The following is a 6,104-nucleotide window of genomic DNA, read 5'->3' as shown; positions in this document are numbered from 1 at the left end:
TAGAAAGTTTTGTCAGTGTTAAGGGTGAGTTTGTTGGCAGTTAGCCAGTAATGGACTTTATTTAGTTCAGTATTCACTGTGTCATTTAGAGCAAGGGGGTCAGGACTGGAGAAAATGAAGGTTGTGTCATCAGCAAAAAGAATTGGTTTGAGGTGTTGAGAGGCATTTGGAAGGTCATTAATGTAGATGAGAAAGAGGAAAGGGCCTGGTATGCTGCCCTGAGGAACACCAATGTTGATGAGTAGGGTGGGAGAAGTGGACTTATTCACAGAAACATACTGGAGCCTGTCTGTAAGGTACGACTGAAGATATTGGAGGGGGAGACCTCTGACTCCATAATGAAGTAGTTTAAGAAGAAGGTTTTGGTGGTCGACAGTGTCAAAAGCCTTACACAGGTCCACAAATAACCCAACAGGGAACTCATTTTTATCAAGAGCTGCATGTATCAAGTTAATCATGCTAATAAGTGCATCATTAGTGCTTTTTTGGGGTCTGAAGCCATATTGGCAGGAGCTAAGTATTTTGTGTTTGGCTAGAAAAAAGTAAAGCTACTTGTAGATTAGTTTTAAAATATTTTTGACAAGTTTGGCAGAACTGATATAGGTCTGAAGTTGTTGACGTCATTGAGATCACCACATTTATGGACGGGGGTTACTCTCGCTTTTTTTTAGAATATCTGGAAAGGTTTGGAGTTCAAGTGACTTGTTGAAGAGCAATGGAATGGCAGGAGCTAAAGATCTGGAGTTTTTTTTTGTAGATTAGAGTTGGTATCTCCGCGAGCGCACTAGACTTTGTTTTAAGGGAAAGGATTATCTCATTAACATCAGTGTAATTAGCAGGCATTAGGTACAGAGACTGTGGATAGTTACCTGCAAGGTAGTGCTGAATATTAGTACTGGAGGATGTAATATCATTTGCAAGGGATGACCCAAATGGATAAGAAGAACCTATTGAATTCAATAGCAGAATCAGAGGCTGAAAACAGACCATCGTTATATAACAGGAGTATTTGTTTTTTATTTAAAATCTTTATTGATCCCAATATTTGTGAAATAGTGCTCCATGTTTTCTTGATGTTGCCCTTTGTTTCGGTACATTTGTTTTCATAGTATTTAATTTTGGCTCTCCTAATTATTTTAGATAGCAATGATGAGTAATTCTTTGAAATTTCTTTGGAGACGATTCCTAACTTATACTTCTTCTCAAGGTCATGTTTTTTATTAATAGATTTAAGTATCCCCTTTATAAGCCATGGATTGTTTAGCCTTTTAGTTGTGACTTGTTTCGTTAGCATAGGACAGTGGGTGTTATAAAGGCTGAGAGTTTGTTGAATAAATGATTGCACTGCTAGGTTGATGTCCCCTATGTTAGCTAATTCGGACTCCCAGTTGATATTACCAGCAGCAGCTATAAAATTGCCTATAGAATTTTCATTGTACAGCCTAAAGCTTATCTTCTTTGTTTCTAGAGGTGGTTTGATAATGTTGGTTAGGAGAAAAGTGGGGGTAGGGGTCTATGGTTCTATCAGCGATTATCCCTAAAGTAAGCGGAGAGGTTATGTTGGTCCAGATGTGATCAAGAGTCGTGGCAGTACTATCAGTGATTCTAGTAAGTCTAGTGATTAAGGGTATGAGGAAGCAGGAATTCATACAGTTGAGGAAACTAGCAGCAGGAGGGTTATCAGGCTCGTAGAGGTCAATGTTAAAGTCCCCAGAAATAATTAAGTGGTTTTTGTTCAATCGGTTCTCTAGTATAAGATTTCTAAGGTTAGAGTTGAATTCAGTCACATCAGTGTTAGGAATTCTATAGACTGCTCCGTTGCTACAGACAGTATTAACTGGTCTGGACTGTCAGTTACTACAGTCAGGACAGTCTCGCCACCCTTAACTCTGAAACAGGCAAAGATATACGCTCCACAGGGGTCTCTAGTTTTAATTATTTTTAAGCAAATCAGTTCTTGGTGGTAGTAGTACTGGGCAGTACCACCACCTCTTTGAATAGGACGACAGTTGTGAATTGCTGAGTTGTTTGGAATGTTGTGGAGTTGAGTATTATGCACTTTTAACCACGTTTCAGTAAGCACAACAACAACAAAATTTGTTTTCAACTGTTTGAATCAGGGCACTAACATTATCAAAGTGTTTGCTTAGCGATCTTACATGTAAGTTAATTACAGAAACATTGTGATTATGTGTTAAAACATTGTTTACATCATGTGCTGCATAATACCTGCAATTATGATCATTAAAGTGATGATTGTCATAGATACTAGATAAGAATACTAATCTATCCCTATCTTACATATGGTACTTGTGCATGGGGTTCAACCACTGCAAACTTCCTCAAGCTCATCATCACCCAGCAAAAGTATGCTTTCTTAACAATAACAAACTCTGTTTTCAGACAACACACAGCCCTCCTGTTTAAATCCTTCAACATGCTAAACATAAACTCACTCCTCAAATTCTACTGAGCCATTTACATGGTAAACTGTGCCAAGAAAACTATTCACACACCCTCCGTCACTATGTGATGGAGTGCGAAAAGATACGAGAATTCAGAGACAACTTTATAGTAAATGTTCAAGAGATGTGTAAATATTTATTTCAAAATGATCTGCTACCAGGAACCTTAGCCAAATATCCCCAGTTTTCTAACTGTAGATACTATCTAAGTGATTGTAACCTATCCACCGTTGCACACTGGATGGGGGGGGGGGCGGTGTGTAGGACAAATATATCAATTGTGACACTAGCCCTCCACATATGCCAACTACTTAAATTAGAAACTGTAATTGTGGTCGGTCTTGAGCCCATTGTTGATGTGACGTTGTGCATTGAATTTTGTAACTAACTCATCAAGATTGTAACTTGCTTAGCTAAATGAATTGTGAGGCTCATTTCCTGAGCCCATTATTTTAACCCATTATGTAACACTCTCCACTAATGCCCACAGGATGGGTATTGGGTGCATAATAAATGAACTAAACTAAAACATGTAAAAAAATCTTGTTCCTAAATGCAAACTCTGATCTGAAACTTTTCTTTGACAGATGTTATAGAACTCACTATCACCACACCAGAAATAAATATCTCTTTGATATCTCCAGAGTCAAACTAACTCTGTATAAACACTCTACGCAAATAAAGGGACATAGTCTATGAACTCACTCCCTAATGAATTAAAAAGTTGTCCATCCTACCGCTTAGTCAAAAGTACCACCAAAAAGTACCTAATTTCATCTTCATAGTTTTCTACCTAGTGCTTCACACTCACACTGTATCTTGTGCTGCCCCAAAATATGTGTCTAAGCCATATAACTTCACCGTTGTATCTTGTGCTGCCCCAAAATATGTGTCTAAGCCATATAACTTCACCGTTGTATCTTGTGCTGCCCCAAAATATGTGTCTAAGCCATATAACTTCACCGTTGTATCTTGTGCTGCCCCAAAATATGTGTCTAAGCCATATAACTTCACCGTTGTATCTTGTGCTGCCCCAAAATACGTGTCTAAACCATATAACTTCACCGTTGTATCTTGTGCTGCCCCAAAATACGTGTCTAAGCCATATAACTTCACCGTTGTATCTTGTGCTGCCCCAAAATATGTGTCTAAGCCATATAACTTCACCGTTGTATCTTGTGCTGCCCCAAAATATGTGTCTAAGCCATATAACTTCACCGTTGTATCTTGTGCTACCCCAAAATATGTGTCTAAGCCATATAACTTCACCGTTGTATCTTGTCATCATCTTATCATGGTTGACAATGTACCTAACAATAATCCTCAAATTATGCTACAATGTACCTAGAAATAATCTTCAAATTTTACTAAAATGTACCTACTAATATTCTTCAAATTTCCTTACAATGTAACTATTAACTTTTCTCAATTTAGCTACAATATACCTACTTAAAATTATCTGTTAGATTAAGGACCTGCCTGAAACGCTATGCGTGTTAGTGGCTTTACAAGAATGTAAAAACATCAATGTTATGTACTCTCATAAACCTATTGTACCTTCTTGTATATATATAAATAAATAAACAAACTCCTGTGTATATAAATAAAGACAATTAAAAAGTCAGTTTCGGCAGAGATCAGTAACCAAAGAAAATGTACGGAGCAAGATGGCGGGCAAGCGAGCGAGTGACGTCATCACAACAAAAGCAAGCTGCTACACGAGGTGTAGACGACGACCCGTGAGATAACACTGCCGCTCCTCAACTGATAACAATGTCGCCACTTAATCACCAACAACAAGATAACAACTCTGATAAGAAGAACTGCAGCTACCATCATGAAGAAGATAACACTGATGCTCCTCACTGTCTTAGAGACGGTCACCTGTGACCACAATACCCGCCAAATTGTCCCTCCCACAGTACTCTCAGGACACTTATGGCAGTGTAAGTGTGTGGTGAGGCCACACCACTGAAGACATTGAGGATATACCACGAGGGAGAGACAAAACTGTTGAAGGTCACTGGCTCCACCTGACCACCTTGTTCCTCGCACTCTCATCATCCTCCGTAAGTACTGGAGTACTTTCTGCTCCACCATTGTCTTACACCTGCAGCATGCAATTGTTGGGGTGTGGAAATAGGCCTATGGAATTGTTGAGGTGTGGACGTAGGCCAATGGCATTGTTACACACCCTCACTGTTGCTCTCCCCCCCCCTCCCTCACGGTTGCACCTCCCCCCCCCCCCCAGGAGACCGTTCTGGTAGGAGGCTCAGTAGACTGCCAGCCAGAGATAGTCTGGAGAATTTCCATCTAATACAAAAAAACATTCATCTTGAGATGATTTCGGGGCTTTAGTGTCCCCACGGCCCGGTCCTCGACCAGGCCTTCACCCCCAAGAAGCAGCTCGTGACAGCTGACTAACTCCCAGGTACCTATTTTACTGCTAGGTAACAGGGGCATAGGATGAAAGAAACTTTGCCCATTGTTTCTTGCCGGCGCCCGAGATCAAACCCAGGACCACAGGATCACGTGTCCAGCGTGCTGTCCGCTCGGCCGACCGGCTTCATGAAATAAGTATTTATATAACTTGATATTATTCTAATAATATTACTAAACATGATCTGTAACGGAAAATATATATGATGATGTACATGTAGAATTTAAGAAAGAAATCTGGGTAACGGGGTCGAGTGTGATAGGCTTATCGGAGAGAACCGGCCCCCCCCCACCACCGACACCCCCCCCCCACCACCGACACCCCCACCCCCCACCACCGACACCCACCCCCCTCCCCCACCACCGACACCCCCCCACTCCCCCACCACCGAAACCCCCCCCCTCCCCCACCACCGACACCCACCCCCCTCTCCCCCACCACCGACACCCCCACCCCTCCCCCACCACCGAAACCCTCCCCCCCCCCCTACATCCCATACTCACTCTCCTTGCTTCAAGGTCACGTAGTTCAACTGTCTGTAACTCATTAGTAAAAATGGATTTGTTTAATAAACTTCCCAGCCTCCCTCCCTCCTTCACCCCTCCCCCCTGCCTGCCTCCCTCCCTGCCTGCCTGCCTCCCTGCCTGCCTCGCTGCCTGCCTGCCTCGCTGCCTGCCTGCCTCCCTGTCTGCCTCGCTGCCTGCCTGCCTGCCTCCCTGCCTCCCTGCCTGCCTGCCTCCCTGCCTGCCTGCCTGCCTCCCTCCCTGCCTGCCTGCCTCCCTGCCTGCCTCGCTGCCTGCCTGCCTGCCTGCCTGCCTGCCTGCCTGCCTGCCTGCCTCGCTGCCTGCCTGCCTCGCTGCCTGCCTGCCTGCCTGCCTGCCTGCCTGCCTGCCTGCCTGCCTCGCTGCCTGCCTGCCTCGCTGCCTGCCTGCCTGCCTCGCTGCCTGCCTCCCTGCCTGCCTCGCTGCCTGCCTCGCTGCCTGCCTCGCTGCCTGCCTCTCTGCCTGCCTCCCTGCCTGCCTCGCTGCCTGCCTCCCTGCCTGCCTCGCTGCCTGCCTCCCTGCCTGCCTCGCTGCCTGCCTCCCTGCCTGCCTCGCTGCCTGCCTCGCTGCCTGCCTCGCTGCCTGCCTGCCTGCCTGCCTGCCTCGCTGCCTGCCTGCCTCGCTGCCTGCCTGCCTGCCTGCCTGCTGCCTGCCTGC

At 44.7% G+C, this 6,104-nt stretch overlaps 1 protein-coding gene across 1 annotated transcript in view; it reads left to right on the top strand.

The window, feature by feature from the left end:
* The first annotated feature begins 4,304 nt into the window (after positions 1–4,304).
* The window catches only part of LOC138372436 (uncharacterized), an 86,330-nt gene continuing 84,530 nt past the window's right edge, over positions 4,305–6,104 (top strand). The window contains exon 1 of the mRNA XM_069337921.1: positions 4,305–4,534. The gene's annotated coding sequence lies outside the window, so the exon portion shown is untranslated. The remainder of the gene's footprint in view (positions 4,535–6,104) is intronic.

This window comes from Procambarus clarkii, chromosome 38, assembly GCF_040958095.1.
Source record: "Procambarus clarkii isolate CNS0578487 chromosome 38, FALCON_Pclarkii_2.0, whole genome shotgun sequence".
Classification (NCBI taxonomy): Eukaryota; Metazoa; Arthropoda; class Malacostraca; order Decapoda; family Cambaridae; genus Procambarus; species Procambarus clarkii.
Note: the sequence above shows the minus strand (reverse complement) of the source record. Positions and strands in the feature narration are given on the sequence as shown.